The following is a 7,153-nucleotide window of genomic DNA, read 5'->3' as shown; positions in this document are numbered from 1 at the left end:
ATTTAAATTAAAACAGGAAACCATTTGAGTCATAAATGCATACATGTAGTCACTTTATAATGAATATATTTAATGTGTGCACATTGCTTAACACTCTCACCCTGATTTTATTCTTTTCTTAGGTAACATAAATGAAAATCTATCATTTTCTTGAATAACAGGATTTCTCAAACTCTGTCTTACAAGAAAAGCTACGATTTTCATGAAGAGAAACTCCAGCTGTCAAGACTCTGGGGATCAAAACCAATTTTAAAGTCTACCTAACAGGTCTATCTTTAGCTAGCCAGGTTTGTGTGAAAATAACTATTATGATGAAAAAAGAGTAGAAAAATACTAGAGATATATGGTGACTATTCTTTTCATAGCAAGTACCTATGAAAGCTTTATCTAAGACACTGGTTGTCTCTTCTTTTCATTACTACCAAAGGAACCTTTAAATGAGAGGCCACCAGTGTTTGGGGTGATATTTAAAGGAATAATATATTAGTGAGCAAACATGAGTAGGTAAATGCACCATAAATTTTGGGACCACTTAGAGAAACTCTTGTATCTTGACCCTGATGCACTGCAGTTGTGGGACACTGGGTAAATTCACACTTTTTCCTCCTCTGTACAATTAAGATAAATATAATCTTTCTCAAACTGAAACCAAGCAGGACCCTATGGGGCTTCTGGGCACAAAAGCCTTTCTGTCCCCTGTTTTCTTGTAGGAAACAGACTCTGGTTTCCATGAACTTCCCTGAGTTCCAAAAGGCAGATTCAAACAGTTGCTAATCTAGGAAGGGAAGGGATGCAAAGACAAGGGAGGAGCAGCCAAGAAACCATACTGCAGCCTTGGGGCAGAGTCCTGGTTCCACCTCAAGGGATACATATAACAATGTCTTTCAACTCTTTAATATGTTAACATTTTTCATAGCAGAGAAAGACCACCTGAGGCTACATTAAAGGAACTAGAGAAGCTCATCAAGAAGACTACCTGAGACCAGATTAGAAGAATACAGGCCCTGCACACACCCTAATCTTGTCAGCAACCCCACCCTTGAACTATTGCTATAAAACTCCTCATCAAATCCTCCCTGGTTGGGACACAGTTTTTCAGGGCAGGAGCCTGCTGTGTCTCCCTTTCTCTGGCAAAGCAATAAAGCTATTCTCTTCTACTTCACCCCAAACTTTGTCTCCGAGATTCAATTTGGCACTGGTGCACAGAGGCTGAGCTTTTGGCATCAAAACTATAGATAATCCTCAAGAATAAGTAGGATAACATAACAAAAACACCTACCACATATTTAGGCCTTGAACATAGTAGGTTGCTGTATTAGTTTCCTGTGGCTGCTTAACATATTACCACAAACTTTGTGGCTTAAAATAAGAGAAGTTTATTTTCTCACATTTCTGGAGGCCAAAAGTTCAACATTTTCAATGGGCCAAAATCAAGAATATGTTTCTTGCCTCTTCCAGCTTCTGGTGGTTCCCAACCTTCTTTTGCTGGCATCCACATCACTCCAATCTCTGCCTTTATCTTCACAAAGCCTTCTCTTATATGTGAGTCTTCTCCTTTCTCTCTCTTATAACACTTTTGATAGCATTTAAGGTCCACCCAGATAATCCAGGATGATCTCCTCAAGATTCATTTTTTAATTATTTATTTATTTATTTATTTATTTTTGGCCGCATTGGGTCTTCGTTGCTACACGCAGGCTTTCTCTAGTTGCGGCAAGCGAGGGCTACTCTTCATTGCAGTGTGCGGGCTTCTCATTGCAGTGGCTTCTCTTGTTGCGGAGCATGGGCTCTAGGTGCGTGGGCTTCAGTAACTGTGGCACACGGGCTCAATAGTTGTGGCTCACAGGCTCTAGAGCGCAGGCTCAGCAGCTGTGGCACATGGGCTTAGTTGCTCCGCAGCATGTGGGATCTTCCTGGACCAGGACTCGAACCCATGTCCCCCGCATTGGCAGGTGGATTCTTAACCACTGCGGCACCAGGGAAGTCCCTGAAGATTCTTAATCATATCTGAAAAGACCCTTTTGCCAAATGAGGTAACATTTACAGGCTCCAGGGATTAGGACATGGTCATATCTTTGGTGGACTGGGGGCATTTTTCAGCCTACTACTGTGCTCAGTAAATGTTAGGAAGCTTTCTTTGTCACATATACAATCCATTTAATATGGATTATTCCATTCATGTCTACCATGTGGACATGAAGAACTAGAACTTTATCTTCTTCACTGCCTGAAGCCATATCTGTGGGACTGGTCTACCAGCAATGGGTGCAGAAAAAATTATTTTTTCACTAAGTCTGAGAATAACCAAAAGTCAAAGAAAATCTTAAAGGCTTTTTCTTTTCCAGCCATCAGAAGTATTCTTTTAACCAAAAGAGAAATATTCAGATTACTTTATCAAAGTAAGCACTTAACTAAATACAGCTTAACAAGAAATATTTCTCAAGTAATAATAGTATGTATATTTTCTGTGATGCTTATATTTGTATAAAAATGTGGAACATTCACACATTCAGTTATTTGAATTTGGTGTCTGTTGAAAACAAAGCCAGAAAAATGTTGAAACTTTCAAAGTAGGCCACATATGTAAAACAAAACGTGGTTAAAGTACCTAGCTTGGCAGATGGCTGAGAGTAAAATTACAAAGTGGTGTGGTGAGACAGTTGATTTAAAAAAAGCAATGATAACGTGTCAGTTAATGCATTATTAATTGCTCTAAAATCTCCTTCTCACCAAAATATACTAAGAGGCAAAATCTTCTGCTAACAAATATAAGCTAAAGCACTTTCCTTATCACACCAAAGAAGACAATTTTTCTTCAAAGCAGTAGATATCTGACTTTTGGAAATCTTCTAAGTCACTGTATTAACATAACAAAAAATACCTTTATCACTGTCATCAGTTAGGAAATTTCAAGAGTTTTAAGAGCTCTGTGCCCAAAATGGGGATAAAGACCAACTATATATTTCTTATTAGAATGTTAATTTGTTGATTGAAAAAAATGCTTTATGAAGAAATGGAAGAAAATTCCCATTCTACTTTTCATCATCAACATTTTCCTTTGGGTAAAGGAAAATTTGGGTTGAGCATCCCTATTGCTTTATTTTTTATTCTAATTATGAAAGCATTACTTCAAACACCTTAGAAAGAATTGTTTTTGTGTAAAACTCTTACAAATTATTATGTAGATGGGTTATGAAAGTCTAATATTTATGATTTGTAATCTACTGGAAGATGGTTCCATAGAAGTCTCCCCTTGAAAAAAGTTATGCATAAGAAAGCACTTCTCTCTACTCCATTTGATATACATTGCTTTTGATTATGAAACGTATCTTCTTTCTTACATACAATCACAGTTTTCCTTTTACTGGAATGTTTTTATACTTAAGTTTATAATTTTCTGTTATAAATGTAAGTCATGCTCACTACAGAAAAACTGAAAATTCAGAAATGGATGAAGTCAATTACCTTTGGTGCTCCTACTCAGTGATGATAATGATACTATTCATAGTTTCTAGTTATTTAATTCATGATCTCAGTTAATTCTCACAGCAAAAGTGTTAAGATAGGTTCTATTATATTGTCTACTTTTACTGAGGAAACAGGAGCTCAGAGAATAACTTGTTAAAGAGCATGAAGCTGATAAACAGCAGGGAATGGGTCTAAATCAAGAACTCTATTAACTCTAGTCCACTCACTGTGCTCCTTCTATGCTATTAACATGTTGATATATTTCATCTCAGGCTTCTTTTCAAGGATACTCTGCCTATTACTAGTCATGAAGAATCTACATTTTTCCAAAACAAAAGTCTTCTTAAAAACATTTTTTTAAGGAGATATAATTTGTAAATTACACAGTAACATGCCCCAGTCTCTGCCATGAAACTTTATTCTCTTGGCCACCCTGACCCTCTCCTACTCAATATGGTTCATGTGCACATTATCTTTTCCACAGATAATTCATAATCTCCCAGAATACATCATGCAATGCATATAATTTTCCATACATACACAGAGCTGAGCACAAACAATAGTCTTATTACTCTAACAGGCGCTAAATAGGTGCCTGTATCCTAGGAGGCTCTCCACACACATTCTCTGTAATCGTCACAACAACCCCGCAAGGTAAATATAGTAGTATTATGTACATGTTTAAGATGAAGAAACTGAGTCTCAGAGATGTTAACTAGCATCCTCAGGACACAAAATACCTTTGTGGGAGTGAGAAAAAAGCTTCCTTACTTCCAGGTAGAAGCAGCTCTGAGCATCTCCTGGCAAGCAGATCATTGGCTGAATCTTACCGGTTGAGAGAACTTGGGCAGTATACAACCTGCACAAACATACGCAGCAGTTCTGCTCAATATGACACAAGTAAATAACAAATGAGTTTTAAAGTCAAGCTGTCTGACACCAAAACACATATGCATCCACTATGCTGTGCAATCTCTGAATCTCCGGTTCCTCCCATTTCAGTATGAAAGCTGGCATATAAGTTTTGTTGTATCTTTGAAGCTATTTTATTAACTTTCCTCCTACAAATATCTCACAGTTACCCAGCTCCTGCTCTAGACTTAATGACAACACTTATGGCCACTTCTGCCCTTGAATCACATTATGCTCAATGTTTCAAGGATAAAAACATTATAGTATCAGGAGTCCTCACATTAAATACTAATCAAACCCATCAGTCCCTGATGAAGGTGTGGGGCTAACTTGTTTCATGTGTTAGGAATCCCTAAAAAGTTGGGCAGTTTTAATTTTGAAATATACCTTGATATTTTAATTGTTCTTGGGTTTGCTTGTTTTTTAATTTAAGGGGCACTTATATTGGACACATACGCAAATGAAAGGGACCTGTGTAGTGGAAGAGTCACCATCTACAGGGTAGGCTATAGCCAGACCTGCCTGAGGAACCACCCAGTGGGTTGAATTGTGCACCAATAAATCAACTGACTGTCTGGCCATGGTTATGGTAGTGAGGAAAGCCCTTCAGCAAAGACATTCTTCCCTCCCCAGACTCTAGGTTAAAGTGTATAAAAATAAGATCTCCCAGGATCATGGGGTCACCTAACATGGTAAACCGATTCTATACGCTCAGTGAATTCTCAAACTTAACCATGGGGAACTAATCAAAAACTTAGACGTCACTTCCACTTGTGCTATCACTTAACTGTGATCTTGAATTTATACAGAAATTCTTTGTATAGCTTGTTAGTGAATTATAAAATTAATTAATAGACTCAGAAAAGACCCAACTGTTATTTTCACCAGTACTCAAATCTGACCCAGTTTTTTGGTCTTGCCCATCATACAATATTTCACCTTATTTGTATATCAAGCTTATTCTATTTAAGCTTGCTTATTCTTATTAAGTTTGCTAAAAATGATGCACAAATATATTTATGGAATAGATAATAAAATGGTAATATAAAAGCATGCCTTTTAGAGTTAAAAGGAACTTTTTATAGAATATAGGACAATTTCTAAAATAGATGAGCAGTGCCATGGCTAGGGTGTGTGGGGCCCTGAGCAAATATTTTGTAAGGTGTCCATCTATATAAACAATTCAATTAAACATTTATTAGAAAATTCAAGGAGCCCTAAAAGTAGTAATTTATTGAAAAAATGTAGAGAAATGAGTGGAGAAGAGTTCCTCACATTTTTATTACTGTCCGGTCAGTGGACATGATGATTCTACCTAGCGCCCAAGCACCACCTCTTTCTCTTCAATCCTATAAATTCTCTTTCATGTTCTATACTGTGACATATACTGTTCCTGGCTAATTTCACATCTCCCAACTTGAGAAAAATGTAGCAAATTATTACTCACAATGCCATGGCTTTACAGACCAGTTTGTACTGAAATAGCATGGAACTTCTTGTCCCTGAAGTTCCCTAATACCATGTATTTTATGCTAATTACCTCATTTCTCATAATTCTGGGTTATCCATTGTGTTACCCATGAATACTGACTTCCATCGAATCTCTCAAAGGTTATTACTCTGCACTATTGACCATAATCATGAATGCAAGAGTTATCCAGATTAACCAGAAAAATTCAAACAGTAGTTCATTGTACGGTCATGTTAAATTTACCACTCAGAAATTTATACAGTGTAAACATAGAAAAACACAGCTCCCAATAATGTATCCTCTTGAACTCTTTAGGTCTTGACCCCTGCCTCCTTAGAAGGTAATTTATTTCAATATTGGCCATACCCCTGCTTTTCACACTCAACCAACAGTGGAAGGATAGAAAAAGAGTCCATGGGCAGAGTAATAGGTGATTTCATTCACACAAGGAATGTCTGTTCTTTATCCAGGGTGGCTTGCGACTGACGCAGGGAAGCACAATGTCACTGCATTGATCGGATGCAGAGAAGACATCGAATGAAAGGTCTTTGAGGAGCAAAAATCATGAAAGTCCTTGGAAGAAATAGGTTCTGCCACTATCAGAGAATACGTCATAGAGAATGTATAAGTGACCACCATGAGTGCCAGTGACAGGAAGTGCATAAGGTAAAGGTTCCCTGCTGCTTGCCCTGCTGCTTTCAGTTGCTGTACACTAGAGGCTTCATCAAGCTTGGTACACAGATGTATGAGAACTTACACATGAAGCCACACACACGGCTTAAGTCCAACATTTGACAGTGGAGCATTGGTAATCCTGAACTCACTCTGTGTCTAACATGAGCAAAGATCACTCAAAATCAGCATGTTAGCACTGTTTGGAAAGCCCAATCTCATGCAATCTGTGGAAAGAAATGCCATGCTGGTCAGTGGGAGCAATCAACTTGCCAGGCTTGGACTCAAGGATGGGACCCTTAGATACTATATATGTATCAGTTCTGGAGCTTATTGGGGCATCTGGTCAACCTCTTGCATGGAGATAGAGTTCAGATTATCCAGAAGTGGCTTAGAAGATAGGACTCACACAGGTCCTAGCACTGGTTTGGGGCAGCCTGCTGGATACTGTCAGCCCTGGCTGGTCCCAAGTAATTGAGGAAAACTTAAAATTTTCAAGAAACATACTCCAAAGTACAGTCCCACCTGAGTGCTTGCATGTACATAAAAGAGTTACTAAACATAATGAAACTGTGCTTAAGTCATGTGGCCAATAACCCCCAAAGGTCTGTGAGAGAACTAGTTATACAT

Source organism: Mesoplodon bidens, assembly GCF_964165515.1.
Source record: "Mesoplodon bidens genome assembly, chromosome: 6".
NCBI lineage: Eukaryota > Metazoa > Chordata > Mammalia > Artiodactyla > Ziphiidae > Mesoplodon > Mesoplodon bidens.
Note: the sequence above shows the minus strand (reverse complement) of the source record.